Genomic DNA, 24,971 nt, shown 5'->3' with positions numbered 1-24,971 from the left:
ATCCAGGCTTCTGTGGCTTCACAGATAGGATGATGATCAGTGAGTTCTAATGGTGTTGCCTTAGGAGGAGTGTAACTTTGTATGCTTCTCACTGGTTGTGGAATCAGTAGAAGCAATGATATTATATTGTTTAATCTATAATAAGTCCCTATTAGAGGGAAGCACTCTGTTTATACAGTAGGCATGCGCAGTAATCATCAGCATTCAATTTGCCTGACCATTTGGCAGGAGAAGAACAAAGGAAAAGATAGGCCTAAAGGAGAAATGTGGGAGGACCGGGGGGGAAGAAGCAGGGCAATGTTGCCCGCAGCTGATGCTTTTTTCCTGACTTCACTGTGAAGTGAAATCAAAAACTGCTTGGTGCTGAATTAAGTGAACATTGGGGGGGGGGGGAATCTGTAACAAACAAAAACAAGCACACTCTTGTCCCCTTATATGCTAATAAGGAACCTGACTGCCAGTCTATTTGGGCTTTCACATCCCTCAGGTGAGCTGGGTCCTATCAAGGGAAGAAAAGTAAGTCACCCCAGGACCACATTTGGGAGCATCATGATTTAGCTCCCATGTAACTGCATTCTATGGAATCCAAGGAACACATGCATAGGAGTTGGACTGCAACAGTCTTTTTTGGTTCTGAGGATGACTCCCTACTCAAGTCCTGAGAAACCGGTATCTGACAGAGCTGAGCAACTGCGATCCCCAGCATGACTTGATGAGCATCATCCCCACCTATAAGACAAGAGTCCTTTAAAAATGTTTTTAAGTGTCTCATGACTTCTCTCCCTTTTCAAAATAGTCTGCCATTTACTAGCCATTTTCTTTTTCATTTTTCTTTCAAAAGACAGACTGTCCTCTTTTCCAGCACTGTAACACACCTTGCTCCTCACGCTTTTAAAAAATATAAAAATAGGGCAAGTGACCTTTTTATCCCAAAGCGAAGCCATCCTTCCTCCCACGGCTAGACAATCCTTCATTACACGTGCGTACAGCTCTTATGCTACAGATGCAAGTCCAGGGCTGGAGGGAGCAAAGCAGGGGAAATGAAGCCGCTCTCATTACTTAAGGGGGAAAAATCATTTGTACAAGCCCTAATGAAACAGATGTAGGAGTTTCTTCTGATTATCTCTGCCCAAATTATATCTTCCTCGGGGCAATTCCATCTTCAGAAGCTTGATGCATTGGTATTAGATAATTGTAGCCAATTCTTGCTGGCAGACTTCCAGATAACATTTAACATTAACAACTGCTGGATCTGTGGTGTAGGCTTTGGGCCCCTGGAGAGGAAACAATTAAAACCACTAATTGATGCTGCCTGTCACCTTTTATGAACCCCTCCTCCTCTCTTTCACTTCAAGGTACTGAAACCCTACACAGTTGCAATCTCTTTCTCCTCTCCCTTGCATTGACTGATGTGTCCGGCTGCCTTACATGCAGCATCTTGATTAAGTTTTGCAGGGAGAGGCAGATAAACATTTTATTCCTCTGCCTCCCTCACAGAGAAACCCTTTTCCTCAGAGAAATGTGCTCACCCATGAAATCTGATTAGCAAGGAGGCTCTTCACCAAGCGTCTGCACTGGGCTACAGGCTGTTTTCCCACCACCTTTCCATGAGGAAAAGAGAAACTGTGTGAATACATGTTAGAACCAATTAAAAGGAATCTGCACAGAATGTGATTGCATCTGACTGGCTTTGCCCTCAAATGCAAGTGGTTGAGAGGTTATCGTTGTAATGCTTTTGCCTAAATCCTGTACATTTTTAGGGCAGCGTGAATATACAACCACTTAGTTAGACAGGAACCCATAGTCACATAATGAATTGCACAGGGCACATTACAGCCTTGAGCTCAGCCACGGCACAATGTTCAAATAGCTTCCGAGCCACCAAGTCATCACATGAGAGTCATGGGTGGCCCTGTGAAATGATTGGCTACAGCAGGGATCGGGCATGTTCAACCTTTGTGAAACTGCAGCAGCTTGTGCAACTATTCTTATGCTCACCGACAGGATTCTGGCCTGAATACTTATATATTCATGCTTTACAACTGGGGTGATCAGATTGCAGTCAATGCCTTTTGCCGCTTTCCGTGGCCTGGAAAAACTGCGGATCGGGGCCTCAGGGTTGCCGCTGTGGCAGCTGAGGCCTCGATCCATTGGGGAAAGGGGCGGGTACAGGCCTCCCCAAAGGGGCGGTTTGTAACGTGCCCAAGACAGTTTTTGGGGGGAACATGTGGCTTCCCGGGTGTTGCCAAACTCCAGTTCCCAACAGTCATAACCAGTCTGGTCAATGGTGAAATAATATTGGGAATAATAGTTCATCGTTGTCTGGAAAGCCACAAGCTCTTTATCGTTAGCTTAAGAGATGCTACAACCTTTTCCTTTAGAGGCTCACCAGACAGCTGAGCACAAAACTGCTGATTCTTGGTTCTAGCCCTACTAATTTCTGATAGGCAACTACATAATGCCAAACTCTGTGCCAAAAAATGGAGTGGGGAAGCAGGGCCAGTTGCTTTTGCAAAAAAAAAAAAAGAAAAAAAGAAAAGAAAAGAAAGAAAGAATAAAATTTAGGCTCAACTAGATAGCAGATGGTTGCTTCCTTAAGGAGAAATAGAGAGAGATATGCCTTGCATTTTGCAAATATCGCAAACATGACATAAACATTTTCCTGGAAGGATTTTGTCACAGATCTTTTCTTTAGCCCAATTAAACAGAATTGTGCAAATACCCCCACTGAGAGGGCATTTAGAGGTCAAGAATTTACTGATGACTAGCCTTTTACCTAATGGATGATGGCCAAAGTGAAAAGTAGTCTTCCTAAAAAGTTATTCAGGATGGCAAAGACTGAATTCTGGATTATATACATAAATCAGCAGACTAGTCATCAGAAGAAACAGCCAGTGAATGAATGCTGTGTTTCCCCTGCCCCCTGGTTGTGGTATGAAAAGAAGTCTTGCAATCCCACCCCCCACCCCTGTGTGTGTGTGTGTCTGTGTATGTAATGTGCCATTATATAAAAATATAAAATATCACCATTGTAGAGAGGGATTACTTGAATGGGCACCAAGGTAGAATAAGTAATTTAATCAATTGTTTTCCCCAAAGCTTGGGGAAATTACTTTTTGGGGCTATAGCTCCCAGAATCCACCAGCCAGTGGCCATGCTGGCTAGAAAAATCAGGGAATTAGAGCCAAAATAGTATTTTCCCTCCAACTTCGGTATTTTCCCTGAAATTCCACAGCATTTCCCTGATTCCTTATATTTTTCATTCATAATTATCTTGCTAAGATTTGGTTGCTGGTTGGCTGGATGGCAACAGGGGCATTACTAGAAGGGGGTTGGGGGTGCAAACCACACCAAGTGGCACCCTAAAGGAAGGTGACACCATTGCTTCCCAAACATCTACTTTTTGGGCAAAAATGGGTTGTGGCGTTTGCCTGCATCCCTTTAAAATGCTGGAACTCAGAGGAAGAGATGAGGTGAGTGGGGGTGAGGTTCAGTGGGAGGAGAAAGGAGAGCCCCCACTTTTTTAAAAGTAAAATTTCAAATATTAATTTTTTATTTTTTTAAAAAAATTAAATCTTCTTTAAAAATCTTCTTTTAAAAACACCATATTTTAGCAAATGTTTACATGCAACTATTTATATGTAAATACATTTAGGCTGTGCATGTGATATTGTAATTTAAAAGTATAATTTTAATTGTGCTAGTTGTTTATATCACAGCTATTACCACTACATTCAGTGATATATGAAAATTATGATTTATGAGTAACATTAATAGAAAAAACATTACTAAGATTCTGTATGGTGTGGGATAGGAGGAGGTCAATGTGGGGGTTGGTACCATGAGTTTCTACACCATGTGATGCCAACCCTAGGGATGCCACTGTCTACCAAAGAGTGAGTTGGTTCAATTTCCAGGTCTTCAAAAGTGGAAAAATTCACAAATTCGCTGAGTGCAGCATTTGCTGGATTTTCTTGGTCAGTTTGTAAACCATGTGGAGGTTGTGCTTCCTCACTAGTTTCCCTATTCTGTCTGTGACTTCTTTGATGTATGCTAAAAATACCTTCCCTTTGGGTGGTTGCTTATCTTCACTCCTCTGGGTTTTTCTGGGTCTGACAGCCCTTCTGATGTCTGAGCTGGAATAACCATTAGCATGTAGTTCCCAGTTTAGGTGCTTCAAATCATGAATTGGAAGGTATTTTTTACTGTACATCAAAGGACAAGAGAGACCCTCTCACAGCTGCAGGATTTTAGCGCATACCATGGAGCTGTAGACAAGTCTACATAGGGACCACCAAACATGAATCAAGGAACATGAGAGACACTGCAGACTGGGTCAGTCAGAAAAATCAGCAGTAGCAGAACACGTTATAAATCATCCTGGGCATAAAATGCTGTTTGAAAACACTGAAATTCTGGACCATGCCAACAACTATCAGGTCAGAATGCACAAGGAAGCCACTGAAGTCCACAAACACCTGGACAACTTCAACAGGATAGAAGAAAGCCTTAAAGTGAACAAAACTTGGCTGCCAGTCCTGAAAAACAGCAAAATCAGGACTCAGTAAACGCAAATGAAAAACCACCCAGGGTCAAGGGTTTCCCTAGCAGACAATGATCACTAATTAAGCAGACACCAAACCTCTTTGCATATCCTTCCACTCTGAGGCCTTGCCCTCAACAACAGAACAATACACAGATTAACATAGAAATCACTCTTCCCTACCCAGGGTCACATAGTACATATATACGCAACTCTCTTCCATGCCAGCATTCTCTGAAGATGCCAGCCACAGATGCAGGGGAAACATCAGGGATAAACGCTTCTAGAACATAGACATATAGCCACAAACCCACAGAAAACTATGGATGCCGGCCATGAAAGCCTTCAACTTCATATTTTTTCCCCATAGTTTGAATCCATTGCTTCATGTCCTGTTCTCTGGAACAGCAGAAAACAAACTTGCTCCCTCCTCAATATGACATCCCTTCAAATATTTAAATTGGGCTATCACATCACCTCTTAGCCTTCTCTTCTTCAGGTTAAACATACCTGGCTCTCTAAGTCTCTCCTCACAGGGCTTGGTTTCCAGACCCTTCACCATTTTGGTCACCTTCTCTTGGACATGTTGTGTCCAAAATAATCAATTATAGAGCATCTTCAGGGGCATTACTCCTATATTAGGTTCATCTTAGGGTCCTCATTAGTTGGAAATGACTTGAAGGCACATAACAACAACAACAACAACAACAACAACAACAACAAAGAAAATCAAGGAGATGAATAGTACTCCTGTCTGAGATGGTCTACTTAGATATTTCTCAAGATTGTCTCATTTCCCAAATGCAAACAAAGAGACACATAGAGAGATGGACAGCCAGCCAGACACTAATCTTCAAAGAATAAGCATTGAACAGCTCCACAATCACTCTTTTATTTGGACAATGTTCCTCTCACCACCCCATGCAGCCCACTTAAAAAAGACTAGGAAAATGAGCGTATCTACAGGACATACAGAGAAATGGGGTAAACTGGGCCAAGAGCTTTGAGTTAACAATAGCTTTTCACCATATGATTGTGACAGCCAGAGAGCACACCAGGGAGCTGTAATTAGGTAGTTTTGCCAAAGCGAAGAAAGGTCAAAGCTGAGTTGTACAAGGGTTTTTCATCTTCTTGTCTCCTACCCACCTCTTTGTGTGTTGCTATGTTTCATAGGCAACAAGAGAAATCAGAAATCGAGTAAAATTCAGATGCTGAAGTTAGTTCTATGACCTGGAAGTTAAGATTAGATCTTTTTTATAATCTGAAGCTGAAAAGCTTGCAAAACTTTTTTTACTTTAACGAGATGTGTGATTTTGTCCTCCTCATTACTTGTTGTTGTGACGTTTGAGAGTTTTCTGGCTTATCCCTCCTTGTTGGCTCCTCTGCAACAATCCATGACTGTCTTCTGTATAAGACCTCAACCCTCTGTGTGAAAATCAACTCTATTCCTGTTTATTTTATTCTTGTTTGCTAATCATACTTTATCCCACCCATCATCCAAGGAGTTCATGAGGATATACACAAGCCCACTCCATAAGATGAACACAACAATCCTGCAAATGTAGTCTAGCCTGAAAGAGAATGACGGCAACAGATCATCCAATGAGCTTCATGTCAAAGTGGGAATTTGAACAAAGGTTTCTTATGTCTTTCCCCAGTTTTCCACATTGGTTCTCTATGTCTTCTGCAACTTGAGCCATTCCATCTCCCCAGCAAAGCTTACGAGTAGCCTGGTGTTTTTGGGAAAGAGTGCAAAGCATTTAAACGGGTGGCACATTTTAAGCCTCTCATTGTAACAGCATTAAATGGCTGGCCATGAATTCAGGTGTAGGAATTGTGTGCACGAAGTCCATCACCATCTTTTATGAGGTCCTCCTAGAGTAGAGCCCACTGTCATTGGATGAAATATTGGTGCGAAAATGGAAAATCATGTTTCTAGAGACTTACATTCTTTTCCCTGTGTGCCTTCAAGTTGCCGTTTGACTTATGGTAACCTCATGGATTTAATCAAGTTTTCTTAGGCAAAGAATACTTAAGGGTGGCTTTGCCAGTTCCTTCCTCTGAAATGTAGCCTACAGCACCTAATGTTCTTGTTCCCAAAAACCCAGGAGTGACCTTTCAGTGACTCCTATTTCGAGGTGTGTAAGGATCCTGTGGATGATCCTTATGTGGATGGAAAATAGGAGGGGAGGAGACGTAAAGCCATCTGCACAGTTGCCTGTCTCTGCTCTAACCAATACACCAGAGTGAGGAAGCAACTCATTCTTTTCCTAATGAATTACACTAGTTAATTTTTGCTGCCAAAAGCTGAAATGGAGATGGACTGTTGTAGCTTTTGTTACTGCTGCTGCTACTTGGTTTTTACCTGTTTGGCTGTAATTTACAGTACTACTTTTGAATGCAACAGTAATTTTTGTTTCTTTGTTTTTTACTCATTGAAGTGTGCATGTTCTGTGGCTCTGAGCAATCAGATGGGGAGGAGGAGAAGCTTATGCAGCAAGAATGCACTGGTTTGTAACGTCTTTTGCATTTTTCTCAGAATTTCCAGGGTACAACATCTGAACTGACCTCTTGATGGATTCAGAGAGTATTTTCCCATATTTTGTAGGAATATTAACCAGTAATTGGTTAATAACAAGTGGACTTGGAGGATTATCTTTCTGGGCTGCAATAATAGCAACAAGTAATAACCTATTGGGTGATCAGAGGAAGGAACAAAGTAACTAGTGCCTTTTATGAGTAATGTTCCAAGCTCTGCATCACACTACACGATGCTCATTTTTTGTAACTTGAAATCTTTGCTTTAGATCCTGCTCTTTGTGCTATCTTACGGATAAAGCAGGAAGGCTCTTTGTTTATATTGGGCCCAGTACATTCTTACACATGCATCACTATTATCCAAGACTTAACAAATGCCTGTAAGACTCCCTTTGAGAAAGTATTGTGCTTAAAACACGTTGAGGTGATGTTAATGACATGAAAATGCTCTCCAGTGCTGAGTAAGGCAATACTGTTGCCTTCTGTGTAGTACCTCAGTGGGCTTACAGTTTTTTCCTTTGGTTAGAGACTGAAGGAACATCCACACTGCAGAAATAATCCAGTTTCAGTCACTTTCAGTGCCATGGCTCCATCCTATGGATTCCTGGGATTTGTAGTTTGCTGTGGCACCAGAGCTTGTTGACAGGGAAGACTAAATGTCTCACAAAACTACAGTTTCCAGAATTCCATAGCACTGAGCCATGGCATTTAAAGTGGTGCCAAACTCGATTATTTCTGCAGTGTGGATGCAGCCACTGTATTCTAGTTTCTTAGCTTTGGAACTCTGAGGGCTCACCAGAGAACACATTGCAAGGGACTTCCCATCCTCCTGTAGCCCAGTATTGTCAAATTGAATCATAGAATCATAGAATCGTAGAGTTGGAAGAGACCGCAAGGGCCATCCAGTCTGATCCCCTGCCATGCAGGAAATCTAAATCAAAGTATCCCCGACAGATGTCCATCCAGCCTCTGTTTAAAGACCTCTAAGGAAGGAGACTCCACCACACTCGGAGGGAATGTTTTCCACTGCTGAACAGCCCTTACTGTCAGGAAGTTCCTCCTATGTTGAAGTGGAATCTCTTCCTGGAGCTTGCATCCATTGCTCTGGGTCCTAGTCTCTGGAGCAGCAGAAAACAAGCTTGCTCCCTCATCAATATGACATCCCTTCAAATATTTAAACAGGGCTATCATATCACCTCTTAACCTTCTCTTCTCCAGGCTAAACATCCCCAGCTCCCTAAGTCATTCCTCATAGGGCATGGTTTCCAGACCTTTCACCATTTTAGTCTCCCTCCTTTGGACACGCTCCAGTTTCTCAATGTCCTTTTTTAATTGTGATGCCCAGAACTGGACAGTATTCCAGGTGGGGCCTGACCAAGGCAGAATAGAGTGGCACAATTACTTCCCTTGATCTAGACTTCTGTGTCATGTCTTTTTAGATTGTAAGCCCGAGGGCAGGGAATCGTCTAACTAAAAGATTGTATGTACAGCGCTGTGTAAATTTACAGTGCTTCATAAATAAAGGATAATAATAATAATAATAATAATAATAATAATAATAATAATAATAATAATAATAATAATAATAGACACTATATTTCTATTGATGCAGCCTAAAATCGCATTGGCCTTGTTAGCTGCCGCATTGCAACTCTCCAAGATTTTAGGTAGAATTTTTTTCCTACTGAACAACCATGCTACCCTGAACATGCTCATTTGCATCTGATTTCAGAAGCCAAGACTTTGTACTCCTGGAGTGCCATGGCTGCCAGTCAGAGTTGGTAGTATTGGTTAGCTAGACCAATGATCTGATTCAGTATAAGACAGCTTTCTACATCTTTGTATTCCTGCCTCCCCAAACTATCAACAGTCTTTTCTTAACACAGATCCAAAACAGCAAATCTTCCACTGTTCTACCAGATTCTGATGTGCAAAAGTCTGAGGAAGAATGATCAGAAACATGAGTTCAATTGAAGAGGCTACCTGGTTAACAGGGCAGACCTTGCCATTTGTCATAGTGAGGCAGATGCTCCAGGCAGAAGATGTTGTATGTCATGAAAAGGCAGAAAATGGATAGTTGGTTTAATCTGTTGTTTTTATATTTTCCACCTGTGTCTGATGAGCCCAAATAATGTGAGACTTTGAGTATTATAAACTTTAATTTGGGTGGGAAGGGGAGTGGGGAGCAACCATTTGTTGCTCTGCCTTATACAGCAAAATGGTGAGGAATCACACCTGCTGGTTGAAGTACACTCTGCTGGTAGCAAGAAAACAAAACAACAACAACATTGCATCGAGGAGTTTATGACTAGTCAAGCCAAAAGTCACATTGCTGCTAGTAATACAGCCAGATGGTGGGAAAAACTGTCTTATACAATAGAGTAGCTACACAGGTTTAGGGACAAGTCCAATATATGGCCTTGAACTATAAGAATGGCTGAAACTAAGATCTCTATCCTACCCAGAAGTTTGCCTGTGCCAGTCCTATAAAAGTTAAAGTAGGGTTTGGCTAAGAAAATTTCTCAGTGGATTTGAGGGCTTGATTTCCTAACAACAGCAGGAGGCCATCATTACCTGCTGCAGGCCTTACTTGTGAGAAACTGCTGAAATCAAAAGGCTGATCCAGCAGCAGGGCAGTTCTCTTGATTCTTTTCCGAGGCCAGCCCCAGTCCTGTTGGAAGAAGGAAAATTCAGCCTTTGACAGAGTCTGACTTATTTGTTCAATGCTGTTCAAAAGGACAACGTAGAATTTTCTCTCTTTTTAATGTCCTTTCCCTCCTTCCCTCCCTCCATCTGTCTGTCTTTCCTTCTTATGCTAATGAGGACTAGGAACCTACAGATGATAATTTGTGTTTGGAAATATCCATAATCTTTATTCTATGGGGGAAATAGAAGAAATAGCACAGTGTTTTGAAAGGAAATCTTGACTTTGTTTCAAAGGCAACTTTAAATGAACAGCAAAACATTCCCTTTGTTTGGAAAGACAATTAATCTCTGTGGAGACTTTACTGCAAAGAGAGAGAGACCAACATTGCAAAGGCTTTGATTCCCCAGCCTCTGCACTCATTTGTACAGACAGTGTGCTCTATGTTTAATTTAATATCATTTAATTTGGGATAAATTTGTGCTTAATTTTTTTAAAAAGAGTCAATACATAATCTTGGGGACCCATGGGACTGGTGATGTGAAAAGAAATGGCAAGGAATAAAAACAATGCTTTATAGACTATGTAAAAAGAACTGTTTTTTAAAAGCCACAGGAGTCCTCCTACTTTTGTTATTGTGAAATAATTGTGCCTGAAACAAAGAATTAATTAAATGAGTAGAATGCATACATTGTCTCATGTAAAGAGCTCTCAGTGATTTACTTGGCATTTCCGTCCCATATTTGCATTCAGCCTTTAGATCACGTTGTTTGGGTCTGTTTCAGACATTGCCTTCTCAACCATACAACCCAAAATGTCGTGTATGAATCCAGAAAATGGAATTGCAAACATGTGTTAAAGGCACATTGGACAAGGAGCCAGCATTGGCTGTGACTCCCTGCTGAAGAGACATCTGTTGCAAATCTGGATAGATTGTGGTGTAGTGTGTGAAATGACCCTGAGAGCTCCTTTCTCTGTAGTGTTTATAGCAAATGTGCTGTGATTCTCATAGAAATCTCCACTTTCTAACTGCTGGTTTGGGCGGCAGCAAAATAACCATCCAGATCCTCCTTGAACACTTGGCATTGGTTTTATGATAGAACAGAAAACATACTAAACACAAGACAGTGAAATATAGTGATTAGAGCAGGGGAGGATAACCTCTGTCCCTTTTCGTAATCTGATCTCTACAGGTTCTCTCGGAGGATCCCGGGGAAACTCTTCTTCAAACATTGCTCCTAAGCCATGTCTACTTGTGCAAGGAGATTCCCCAAAGTACACCTTGCTCTCAAACCTAAGAGAGCAGCCATCATGCAAGAGTGATTCTCAGCTCCCTCCTCTGCTGCACACCTTTGCAACTGGGAAGGCCAGAGATATAGACCTCCAGAGCTCTAGTGTCATCTAGTGTATCAGCATTGGGCTAGGCCTCTCTGGATCAAATCCCAGCTCAGTGACTGAGGGCTTGTCATTACCTCAGCTTAACCTGTCGCAGGGAATTACTGTAAAGATAAAGTTGGGGGGCAGGAACCATGTCCATCTTCTTAGAGATACTGGACTGGCCCCTTCCTTGCTATCCTTCTGTAGACAAGCAGGTCTTTGAGACCTGATTGCTTGTGGGGAAAGGTCTTTCTTTCCCATACTGTCTAAATTTGCTGTTTTCCTTTTTTAATAGACATGTTTTTAATTGTATTGATAGTTTAGTTGTATTTTAATTTTTGAATGGTGTGTATTATTTTAGCTGTGTCTGTTTTAGCTTTTGTAAGCCATCATGAAATCTGGAACTGGGGAGAAAAGTGGGATACTCATAAATATATATTTTAAAAAAGCTGAGATCTTGCATCGTCATGACATTTAGTGCTTCAGGTTCACGTTTACAGCCACGAATGACCAAATATAAGACCATGAACCTTTGCACTCTGGCAGTGACCTGATGGAAGCATTCTCATGATGCTGAGGTCAGGGCACTGGGAAATGATGCTCACAGTACCCTCCTGATCGTGGGGTGCCTTGGGACAAGCTGGAACTCAAGGGATCTTTCCAGCTGCTTGCTATTTCCCAGTGCCCTGATTTCCAGTGCCTTGGGAATATTTTGGTTGGAGTGCTGCCTGGATGGGAAGGTAGACTTTGTTTGGTCAATCATGACTATAAATGTGAATCCCCAATAGTTAGGATTTCCCCCCCCCCAAATCACATTGCCCCCCTAAACATGGCTCTAAACTAGATAAATGCACCAATTTCAGTTCTAAAAACCTTCCAACTGCCACCCATTATGGTAGGAAGTGTCTGCCCTGATGTCTCCAAAACATTTATTTTATGTGGTGGGAGAGCTAGATTGAGAAGCATATATATGTTGTAAAATGTAAGTACTTTTAATCTTGGGGACTGTGTTTTTCCATCTTGGAGACTGTCTTAAGTATGTTATGGTGCAATGCTTGTAATATTTATAAATGGTCAGTAAGTGGCATTGTTCTGTGGTTTTCAGTGTTGAAGGACTAGTTGGAAAAAGAATTCTTCAAAAACTATCACTTTTTTCTTTCTCTAGAAGAAACCACAATTGATCTATGACAATAGCTTGTGTTTACGTATGTGCCTTCGATCACCTGTTGACTTATGGCAACTCAATGGATTTCACAGGGTTTTCTTAGGCAAGGAATATTCAGCTGTGGTTTTGCCAATTCCTTCCTCTGAAACATATCCTACAATACCTGGTTTACTTCTTTATTAAGAACAAATCACAGAGAAAATAAAAAACTAGTTTTGCTAGAGGATATTCAGTAAAGAAAAATCAAGAGCCATTTGTTCTCTTCAGGATTATGATAATACAGTGAGCCCTCAGTATCCACTGGGATTTGGTTCCAGGACCTCCTGTGGACACCATGGATGCCCATTAAATACAATGGCATAGTAAAATGGTGTCCCTTATATAAATGGTAAAATCAAGATTTGCTTTTGGAATGAACACACACACACACACACACACACACACACAGAGGGAATATTTTCAAGCTGCAGTGGCTGTATCATTGTGCGGGGGGATCAGTTTATGGTTTCCAATGGATTTTCTAAAAATGCCTTTAGATGCTGTTAGTTGCATACAGAAGAAAATGCAGCAAAGGTTGTTGGTTTTTTTGCTCCCCACAGATATATCTGATTCATTTCAGTGTTCAAGGGCCATGCTATACTGTCAGTGGAAGTCACAAATTCTGGCTTTCAGTAAACTGATATTATAGACCTGTAATTGCAGTTGGGTCACAGTGTATGGCTTTTGCCAATGGTGCAGCTTCAACTCAGAAACTTTAGGAGAGATACTGCAGGGTACATCCAGTCTGTATTGCTTTCTTTCAGTTGACATTCAACACAGAGACAGCCACCAGCCTATTTCACACATAGGCCAGCATCTTGTTAGTGATTTATGCAGGCATAAATTATGCTACACACATGGAGTGATTTTTTGAGGGACAACATTCTTATCCGACCACTGGTAGCACATGCGGGACCATTGGCCATGTGGTAGACCATGAAAGTAGGCAGCATAGCATGTGAATGTGCATTGTTTCTATGCATTGTTTTGTCAGACCACTGAGCACACACATATTTCAATACTTTGGAATTCCTTATAGGGGATGCATAATGTAACTCTGTCTGTATATATATATTTATGTTATGCCATAAGCAATGTAGGATCTTGACCATTCATTGTCACACCCACATAGTTAGCTCTCAGTGGCCAAGGACAGTTAAGGATCCCACACGTGAATGGTTATGAATCTTGTCCTCATTCTGTTACTCTCCAACCCTCCCCACACTTGCATTTCATCCCCATATAGTGTCTGCAGAGGACTTTCCAAATACAGAGCAGACCCACTGATATGCTCCCTCCAAGTGGATAATATTTGAAGTTATACATGAGTGGCAGAGAATCTGTTTTGCATCCTTCATTAAAATTCCTTCCATGTTCAGCGATAAAGTTATCAGGGGCTGGGAAAAGGATCCTGACTGACACCTTGAAACATGACACATCTAAGGGAGATATAGAGGCTTATTGCATGTGGCTCTTCTTGCACTACAATAGCATTTGTAAAACCATAGTTTAATCAGGACCACTCTTTTTCCTTATGCACCTTTGGAACCACTTGGGATCACTGTGCATACAGCATTTGGGACTAGCCATTCACTACTTTCTACAAGATATTATCCTTGCCCCTTTTCACTGTGACACACATAGAGATCCCCCCCCCCCCAATATAAAATACCATGGTATCATGGTGTCATAGCACTGTAGTGTTCCCTTTCCTAACACCACCTTCCCCCAAACTTTAATCTTTCATAACTTTAATCCAATTCCAGTGAAAGAGTGAGGGCTGCATATGACCCATAGCCTGCAGTGCCATCTGGGCCTAACAGTCACCTGTCTGCTCCACGCCCTGGTTGTCAGAGCTTCCCCAGAGCTATAGAGGAATTTGCCTTGCCCCTTTGACAGCCTCTTGCTTTATTTATTGGCTTACTTGGAGTGGGCAAAGATGGGCTCTAGTGCTCTTGACCAAAGAAGGGAAGGGCCAGCCTTTGGAGCTGAGCACTGCCATCTGAGAGCCACTGCTGGGTGATTACTTTGAAGCTGCTGGAATAACAAACTGAGATGCATGCTGAATAAAGAGACTCCTTCTCCTCTGCTCACTATTATGCTTCCCCACCCAAAACGCACCCACTAGACATCCCAAATTACCCATAATCAGTGTAAAATCCCAGTTCAGCATTTGCACAACACATCATAGCATGACAAAAGTGGGAAAGGTCATACCATTTTTTGTGTGTGTTGATAAAAAGAAACATATCTAAAATGGTGTCCCACGGAATAATAACAGAATAGGAACACCCCATGAAATAAGCACTAAACAAATGCACTATTATTCTGATGCTTGACTTGTGCAATAAGGTTCATACTCTTCAGCTAGATGGACCTATGGTGTGACTGGAGCTTGGAAAAATTGTTGTTTGGACTAAAACTCCCAGACTCCCCTAGCTTTGGGCATGACTCAGCTTGCTATATTGCCATGCAATGTGATCAATATTTGCTTCTTTTATCTACAAATGAGTCTACAGGGCTGATCCTTTTGCTTTCAGCACCTAGTGAGCTATTTGTAAACCTCTAAGACTTATGGTTGAGCCAGTGTGGTGTAATGGTTTGAGTGTTGGACTATGACTCTGGAGCCCAGAGTTCAATTCTTGCTCAGCCATGAAATCCACTGGGTGACCTTGGGCAAGTCACATGGTCTCAGCCTCAGGGGAAGGCAATGGCAAACCTCCTTGGAACAAATCTTGCCAAGAAAACCCCATGATAGGTTTGTCTTAGGGACGCCATAAGTCAAAAATGACTTGAAGGCACAACAACACACAACAACAAAAGTTATGCATTGACACCACTGGGTTTGAGGGAGCACCTGTGGAAGACCTTCTCTGTCTCCATTCCCAGTGCTGCACTACATTCTCTCCATCCTGGCTCCTACTTCCCAGGTAGTGGGGAAACAGACCTCTCTGAACCTTTGTTCCCCAGCAGTACAGAGGGAGAGGAGCAAAGGAAAGGGTGGGAGGGACTAAAGATGTTGTAGGTAGGAATTGCTTAGCCTGAGCCACTGTGGTATGGAGAGAGCAGGCTGAGGGGTCCTGCACCTTGTGCTCCAACCTCAGCAGCACCCATTCACTTTATGATTTGCAGTCCATTCTCATCATTCCCTTTCACATTGTTTGTTCTGAGTTTCTCTGCTCCAAACATAAGATAATGAGCCTGGAATTTATTTCATTTTATTTTAAAAGCTGGAGTTATACTTTATTCATTGAGCACATAAGTCAAGTCTTAGGACATGATGCCTTGGTGTGAAATTGACCAGAAGAAGCACAGAAAATAGAAATTATTCTTGCAAGCTCTACAGATGTAGCTGTTCCTGTTACCTTTATAGCATAAAGACAGAGAATAATATCTCAGAACAAGCTGGGCTTTTGCTCTGTTGAAGACAATGGCTTCCTAGCACTGATGGATGAAAGGGGCCATTCTGCAGGCTGACAAAGACCTGAAAAACATAGGTGGTGGCTGTGTACTGAGGGAGAACATTAGTCAAGGGAATTTCCTACTACTCAAGGGAATTTCCTACCCTATTCAGGTGGACATTGAAGATGGAATCTGCAACATCCTCTACTGCTATCCTATGGCCCTTCTCTAAAGACCCACATTCCTCTTTTTGTATTTGTGTCCCAGTTTTACATGAATATACACTTCAGTACCCTTCCTAACCTAGTACCCTCGAAATGAGCCAAATTAAAAACCATACAACAGACAATGGCCATGATGACTGGGAATGATATGTTGTTGTTGTTGTTGTTGTTGTTGTTGTGTGCCTTCAAGTCATTTCCAACTTATGGTGACTCTAAGGTGAAACTATCATGGAGTTTTATGGAGCAGAGCGTGTGTGTCTCAACTCAAGGTTACCCAATGTTTTTTTTTGTGGCTGAGTGGGAATTCAAACCCCTCTCTCCAGGGTCGTAGTCCAACGCTCACACCACCATGCTGACTTTTGTCACATAGTGGCCAACATTTCACAAATAAAAATTGGACATGAGTGGCCTAGCAACATTACAGTATGGTTAAGTTGGAAACATTTGTTAAAGAAGAAAGACATACAAACTATGAGAAAATTCAGCTGTTTATTTTGCTGAACTTACTGGGAAGGGAAAGATTCTCTCCCCATTTCCTTATCCTTCTCCCCTGTTGAGTTAACTGAGTGCAAACTACTTTTACACACTGAACTCAGTTTGAGCAATTGAAATAAGCCAAGAACAAAGGGGGAAATGGAGGAAGAGAGAATCTGGGATATTTTAAAAACAGCAGGAAAAGTGGGATGACAAAAGTCTAATTATGACTGTCCCTTGGGAAAGTTGGAGGGGATGTTGTCATTCACCAAATGTTGAAGGCACAGGTTAGGAAAGACTGCATTAAATCGTCTTTGAAACATAGATCAAAGGTCTAAAGCAGGGTTGGGCAACTTGTTTCCCAGCAAGTGTTTATGGACTGCAGTGCCCATGAACCAAGGACAGCATAGCTAATGGTGAATGACAGGAGCTGTGATTCAGCAATGTCCAGAAGGCCATACATTCTCCATCCTTAGTCTAAAGTTTCTCTGTACATATATTCTCTTAACACTTGCACCATGTGGAAATATCTGAGTGTAGCAAATATGTAATGTGGAAAGCAAAGAAGATAGTGAAGTTTACAATATATTGGAAAAGTGAGGGAACAAAGAGAATAAACAGAGCAGAGAAGAGAGGAGAGGAGAGGACAAGGAAGGAGAAGTGAGCAGAGCAGAGCAACTTGCCTATCCTTTGTCTGCTTCTGTTGTTGCTGTGTAAATGTTGTTTTCCTGCTCTCCAGCATTATGTATCAAGGATGATATAAGCCTACCAGGCCTTGTCATACAACCTACTTCGCCTTCTTAACACATGTCCTGAATGGGTCTTTTACCACCCACCTACTGCTGGTTTGCATTCTCTAGCCTTGATTGATTTTGCCACTGTCGGAATTAAACAGAAATACTTGGCTAGGGAAAATATAGAAGCCATCCATCTGGCAATGAAGGCTGTTTTGCTGCCCTCCCAGCCTGAGCCTGGGTTGAAATAAGTCCAACTAGTTCCATCCAAAAGCACCTGGAGCAGGACTGCACTACCTTCCTGAGTAACTAGCTAAGAAGGGATTTTTATGTTTGGGTTCTATTTGTTACCATCTTTTGGATACAAACAGGATTTCTTAATCCAGGCTAGTTCTGTTGGAATAGTAACAAGCTCTACACTTGAGTCATTATAGGGTTGGCTCACTCTCTCCCTTTTGCTCACTCTAGTCTCAGCCTTCTTTTCTGTTATATTCTACTTGTATTATTTGCTGTTTTTATTATGTCTGCTATTACTATTATGCTTTATTTAATATCTTTTGTATATATGGGTTTTGTGTGATTCTGATACATATATTGTTTTGTTACCCTTTGAAATATTTAGATAAAAGTATTTTATAGTATCTTGTCTCATTAGTCTCTTTTCAAATCCATTGTTCCAACAAGTTTGTGTCTGTGTGTCCCTCTGGAGGGCTGAGAAATCACTCAGTGGGTGGAAATCACTTCCAATAGTGATTTCTGATCAGCAATAAGACTGGCTTTTTGGTTTGTGGGGTCTGGGGTGTGAATAAGGATAAACAGTTGCTCTGTTTTCTGATATTTATGTGGGACTTGTATGTTAAATAAAAACCCACCCAGAAACGTTTTGGGTAAGCCAGCACCCCCACCAAAATTCATTTGGCCCATGTACTGCTATTTCTTCACCTGTGTCTTAAGGAGTGGCCACACAACTGTCTGACTGAAGGAGTATGAATACTGTTATCATCATCACCTCCATCCTCCTCCACTGGCCGAGACTTTTATGGAAATGAAATGGGGCTTCCCCTCCCATGTGGATAATATTACTATAATAATAATAATAATAAAATAATTAATAATATAATTGTTTATTTATTACTGCTATTCCAAAGATCATAGCGGTGACAGCAAGTAAGCTAATTAGCAAGTAAACTTTACTTGTTCTGGAGATTTTCCTTAGAAGTCCAGAACTTTTTTTCCAGCTTACTGTGGCTGGCATTCTTTTGGTAGCATACCAACTTGTGTATGTACTTTTTCAGATCTTGCAAGAGGAAGGGTCCAATGCCTCCTTTTGCGAGGTCACTTCTTCAGCATACAAAAACAATTGAGGATGCTGCTAAGCACAGCTATGTCTCCTCTGCACACTGACTGGCCTCACATGGGTGTTCTGGCATTTCTTAAGTACTGAGGAGGAAAGAGCAGTCTTATGCTGAGAGGAGAGGCTGGTCCTTCTTCCTCCATGCTGACAGAACAGCTGAAATTAACCTGAGCACATTTCCTACACCCAGTCAGTGGTGAGGGAGATGGAGCTGCATCTATAAGTTCCAGGTTGATTGACTGCGCATTGGGTCAACTAGCCAGATAGAAAGAGCCACACATCTCCTGACCTAGTTGCTAGATCAGGATTAGCTCAGACTCCTTGTGATGTCACAGGGAGATGTTACATGGGTGATGTTATTATGCATGATACATTAAGCATCATGCACAGTTGCACAGGTCATGCCATTCAAATCAAAAACACCTAGTCCGACAAATGATGAAAATACATGCAACACACACACTCTTTTAAAACTGTGCTCTCATCCTGAGATACCTCCTCCAGGCAATGAGGGCCAGCCAGACTCTGAGATCTTGGGAACTCTTGCTGGTAGTGACAACATTCTTCCAGTGTGATGTGGGATTGTGGCCCATATACTAATTTCTGCAGCCCACTGGTGAGTTCTCCAGGTAACGAATCTAAGGCGAGTTACAGACTGCCCATTTGGGGCGGCCTGTAACTGGCCCTTTCCCCACTGTATTGGGTCCTCAGCTGCCACAATGGCAGCCTCTGAGGCCCCGATCCATCGCTTTCCAGGCTGCGGGGAAGCGGCAAAAGGCTGCTTCCCCGCGGGCTGGAAAGGGGTGTCCTTGGGGCTTCATGCCCCAAGGACACCCAGCGGTGGCGGGGAGGAGGAGAAAGGGGCCACTCAGCCCCTTTCTCATTTGCATCGTTGGCGCAGCCGTATAGAGGCTGCGCCAGCGACGCAAATCATGGAAGGAGCTCCGAAACGGAGCTCCTTCTGGGGCTGTTGAAAGGATGCCCCAGGCGCCCTCGCGCGGCCCCACTACATCACTTCCGCACCGTCCCCGTTTGGAGGCGGCGTGGTTCTGACGTAGTCACGCTGGTGCCCGTGTGTATAGGCCGCTGCCTTTTTCTACATGCTACGCGCATATTAGGCTTAGGGGCATCAGGAAGTGACACCCCTTCCTAACCTTAATACGCGCTCCGCGTATACTTTGTGCACGTCTGTAATGCGCCAATGTAACTAAGTGAAAGACAGCCATGAAAAAATGGATCTGGCTACAAGCATTCCTCCTCTTTATACAGATATAGCTTAAAGTGGATTCATGCCAGACTCCAGGCCCCCAGTGCTACCAATCAAAAGACATTGTGCAGCTTATTTTGTCTTTGCCCCCTTAATGGATTTTCTATGAAAAAAGAAGCATTGAATAAATCATTGGGAAATGTCTACAAATGGTAGACATTGTCCAGATCCCTCATAAAATTTCATGACTGAATCTGGGTGATTTCACAATAAGAAGCCTTGTCTGAGAGCACCAGGAATATGCGTGCAGCATCAGTTCACACAGGGAGATGGATTTTAATGGATACATTTGTAGACTACAAATCCAAGACATAAGACACAATAAATGTCAGATCTATACCAGGGCTGGGCAACTGTGACTTTCTGGCCTCTGTTGTTGGACAGCTGTTTCCATGATCCCTTACCATGACTAGGGCTGGTGGGAATTGTACTCCAACAATATCTGGAGGGCCACAGTTATCACCCTCTGATTTATCAATGGAAAGTGTGCCCTAAAGGCACCAGATTCCATCAGCTATTGAAAGCTAAGCAGAGTTAGCCCTGGTTAGTACTTGGATGGCAGACTGTCAATGAATAACAGGTGCTGGAGGTTATGCCTCAAAGGAAGGAAGTGGAAAAACCATTTCTGAGGATTCCTTGTCTAAGAAAACCCTATGAAATGCATGGGATCACTGTAAGTTGACAGCCAGCTTGAAGGCACATACACACAAGGGATTGTGTATCCAGGCTTCTGTGGCTTCACAGATGAGGATGATGATCACTTGAGTTCTTAATGGTGTTGCCTGTAGGAGGATGTAACTTTGTATGCTTCTCACTGGTTGTGGAATCAGTAGAAGCAAATGATATTATATTTGTTTAATTCTATAATTAAGTCCCTATTAAGAGGGAAGCACTTCTGTTTATAGCAGTAGGATGGCTGCAGTAATCATCAGCATCAATTTGCCTGACCATTTGGCAGGAGGAAGAACAAAGGAAAAGATAGGCCTAAAGGAGAAATGTGGAGCAGACTCGGGAGGGGAAGGAGCAGGGGCAATGTTGCTCACTGCAGCTGATGCTTTTTCCTGACTTCAATGGAAGTGAAATCAAAAACTGGCTTGGTGCTGAATTTAAGTGAAATTGGGGGGGGGGGGATCTGTAACAAACAAACAAACAAGCAAACTCTTGTCCCCTTATCTGCTAGATAAGGAACCTGACTTGCCAGTCTATTTGGCTTTCACATCCTCAGGTGAGGCTGGGTCCTATCAAGGGGAAGAGAAAGTAAGTCACCCCAGGACCCATATTGGAGCATCATGAATTTAGCTCCCATTGTAACTCATTCTATGGAATCCAAGGAATCACATGCATAGGAGTTGGACTGCAACAGTCTTTTTTGGTTTCTGATGATGACTCCCTACTCAAGTCTGAGAAACCGGTATCTGACAGAGCTGAGCAACTCTATCCCCAGCATGACTTGATGAGCATCAAAGAGATATCCTCCACAAGGGAGCAGCCTTGTAAGAGTCAATGGACGTTATCAGACAAGGGAAATTGGAAGTACAATCCAATGGCAATCCGAACGCAATCATGGGGTTTAACGTTATTGCGTGATAGACTGCCACATGCAATTTTGGGCAATCGGAAGTCAGTCTAAACACAATCATGGGGTTTCACGTTATTGAGTAAGAGGTGATCACATGCAATTCTGGGTAATGGCAAGCTATTTTTGGGCAATGGGAAGTCAGTTCGTATGCAATTCAAATTCACGTAAATTTGCTGAACTAGCGAATTCACTTGAATGCGTTTTGGCCCCACTTTCTTTTCATTCGAAATTAAGAGAAATTCCTCCCGTGTGATAAACTCCAATGTCTCTTAAATAAAGAAAGGCATATTGCATCTCAGGGCCAACCATCTGTAATTCCCCCAGTAGTTGCTGGGAGTCATTGCTCACAACCACTGGATCTCCCCAGTTGGAAGTGTTTTCTGTGCTTATGTATTTCTTGGAATTCTTGACTTTTGGTCTAGCTACTTTTAACATCTCCTTGCCTTGTCCTTTTCTTGTCTTGGTTATCTAGACTGTAGGCTTTTTGTAATGGATTCTGGACTAGTAGAGACCTTGCCACTGTGTTTCTTTTCATCTCCCACTTCCTGGATTGTCCATGAACTGGTTTGACTTACCTATAGCTGCTTCTCCTGTGATAACCAAACCTCTCTGGGTAATTGCTGCCTGTAGGTATAGGAAAACTCCAATGATGGCCATCAAGACTAGCCTTACTTTAGGCAGAGTGAGGAAGCTGCTTCTGGCAGCAGATTTGTTGTTGCTATTAATGGCCATCAAGTTGACTTTGACTTATCACAACTTTATGAGTCCTTCAAGTCCTCTGTTATCAACAACTCTGCCCAAATCTTGCAAACTCAGGGCCATTGTTTCCTTGGTTTAGTCTAGCTACCTGTAATATGGTCTTCCTCTTTTCTTACTATCTAAAGTATGATAGCCTCAGTTTCATCATTTTGGTTTCTATAGAGATTTCAGGTTTGATTTGCTCTTGAATCTGTTTATTTGTCTTTTTAGCTGTACACGGTATCCATAGAACTGTTATCCAACACCATAGTTCAAATGAGTTGATTCTCTTTCTGTCAACTTTCTTCAATGCCCAGGTTTCACAAACATACATAAAAATGGAAATATGTTGGCATGGACAATCCTAACTAGTATTCAGTGACACATCTGCCCACCTGAGGAGCTTGTCTAGGTTTCATGTCTTTTCTTTCAAATCTTAGAACTAGCCCAAGTCCTTTCATGTTCTTCTTGTTATTATATGCTTTCACATCATTTCCTGCTTATGGTGACCCTAAGTCAAGCCTATCACAGGGTTTTCTTGGCAAGATTTGTTCAGAAGGTTTTTTGCCAGTGCCCTCTGAGGCTGAGAGAGTGCAACTTGCTTAAGGTCACCCAGTGAGTTTTCATGGCTGAGCAGAGATTTAAACCCTGGCCTCCAGGGTCATAGTCCAACATTCAAACCATTACACTATACTGGCTCAGGTCATGTTCAACTTCTGATTTTTGGATTTCAGTCTTCATTTTGATTTATGACTGAGCCAAGCTATAGAAAATCATTACTTTAAAGTTATGCAAATCATCTGTGGTCATTATTTTTGTTTGCCTATGCAGATTTGGGGTGTCATGAAAGGCCAGAAAATCATTAGTTATTTACTTCCTCATTGCTCTATGTTTATTGCCAAAGTAACTTGGCTACCTATGGCCACTATGCACCTTGACTTGAGAAGGAGGGTGACAGGAGGGCAAGCAGTCATTTTATTGCCCCTTCCAGTCCTCAACTTGAAGATTGTTTTTCTTAAGGCGCTGAGAGTCTTTGCTTTGTTAGACACATAATGTAGACAAGCAGATGTATAAGTAGATGGCTACATCCATGGAAGGCTGGACTGTGTTATTTTTACACAGTGCAATTTTACTTTCCAGTAGCTGGAAACCATAATTGTGGAAACATTAACAATGATTTGGTTCATGCTGGGAATTTCTCTGCAGTTCTTGTAACATATAAATCGACATTGTTAATTGCAGGCTATCAGCTGGTGCTTTGAGAAGAAGGTGACAGCAGTTATTTAAACTTCCCAGCACACACCTGGTATGCTGTACTTAAACAGATGCTTTGGTGCCTTTTAGCTGAAGCCAATGGGTAAATATTTCATCTTTTCATTTCCTTTTAAAGTGTGTTCATTGCATTTAAATTTTGGTTCAGGGAAATTAAGTGTCAGAGTGGTGTGGTGGTTTGAGCACTGGACTACAACTCTGGAGATCTGGGTTCGAATCCCCGCCCTGCCATGGAAACCCAATGGGTGATCTTGGGCAAGTCACAAGGAACATATTGCTCCTTTAAGTCTCAGAATTAAAAAGAGACTTGCTTTAGGGTGAGAATAAAATGTTGCTGAGAATTAACAGAAAATAGTCTTAGACAACAGAAACATCATTTGGAATTTAAAAAAGAAGAACTCCCAAAGAACTAAAATAACAAATACCACAACCTCAGCATTTACTCCTTCAAGAGGAATCCCTTGAGCAGATACAACACAAGATTGTTCACACAAGGCTTCACTTAATTAAAATATGTTTCTTATTTGAATTACTTTTATTACAAAAAATAATATTACACACAGCAGGAACCTACTGAATAATAATGCTTAAAAAAAATCTATGTGACCACATCGTAGCCCCATAATCATTCTCATAGTTTTACATTATCATTACTTCTCTTGAGGCCTTGTTGTTGATGATAGTTTTAGTAAGCAATGCTTACTTTTTGAGAAAATATTCTACCTGCTCTTCCCAAATAATATATTCTGAGAAGGTTATTACCTGTTTAAAAATAATTGCTAGGGTGACAACATTGTAAAACTAATTGCAGCGGAATTTGCTTTTATACTGCAGCAAGTGTTGACTGATGAATGATTAAAGCAAAAATGAAAACACAAAAACAGCCCATGTTATTTAAAACTCATGTAGCATGCTCTGAGGCTGAAACCAATCCCTCTGCTAATGGGAAGGAAACATCTGAAATCTTTCTTTAGATGCAGAATGACTGAGGATTGAACTTTGTTGCTCGGTTCTTCTGCAGAGATGCTGGGGAAAAGTTCTCATCCCTCATGATCTAATACTATAAATCTTTAATCAACTACGATTATGATAAGCACATTTGTGCTTCAAGGGAAAAAAAAGTAATAATAATTTTAAAGGCTAACTGTGCTATAAGGGGGCTAACAGCAGTGACTGTGATCATGTGCAACCTTACATTATCAAATCCCTTTGGAAAGCTATTGAATTTCCAAACATGAACCTTGAATTACCAAACATGTAACATGTTGATATAGATATTGATGAAATATTTAATAAAGATATTTTTTTTAAAAAAAGAATTACCAAACATGTAACTTTAGGCCTTGTTGCCAGGGCCCGCCCAACCATTAGGCAGAAGGTGATGATTGCTCTGGGTGGCAGATGCCGGGGAAAGTAGTGGCAGCCTTTTAGTTGTGTCTCCTGGAGTCCACAGTGGTTCCTTTTTGTTGAAGGACAGGGTTGCGTAGTGCAATGAGGGAGTCTGGTGGCGCAGTGGTTAAATACCTGTATTGCAGCTACAACATTGTGAATTCCATCCCAGAGGGCTCCAGGTTGACTCAGCCTTCCATCCTTTCGTAGGTTGGTAAAATGAGTTCCTAGC

General features: G+C 41.8%; 1 protein-coding gene across 3 annotated transcripts in view; it reads left to right on the top strand.

Annotated features, from left to right (window-relative positions):
* The window catches only part of GRM2 (glutamate metabotropic receptor 2), a 189,328-nt gene that overhangs the window by 55,527 nt on the left and 108,830 nt on the right, over positions 1–24,971 (top strand). The window contains exon 2 of one of the 3 annotated variants that reach the window (XM_042454293.1): positions 23,321–23,435. The exons of the other annotated variants lie outside the window; for them this stretch is intronic. The gene's annotated coding sequence lies outside the window, so the exon portion shown is untranslated. The remainder of the gene's footprint in view (positions 1–23,320; positions 23,436–24,971) is intronic. 3 annotated transcript variants of the gene reach the window in all.

Source organism: Sceloporus undulatus, chromosome 2, assembly GCF_019175285.1.
Source record: "Sceloporus undulatus isolate JIND9_A2432 ecotype Alabama chromosome 2, SceUnd_v1.1, whole genome shotgun sequence".
NCBI lineage: Eukaryota > Metazoa > Chordata > Lepidosauria > Squamata > Phrynosomatidae > Sceloporus > Sceloporus undulatus.
The sequence above is the reverse complement of the archived record's forward strand: the minus strand, read 5'-3'. Positions and strand labels throughout refer to the sequence as shown.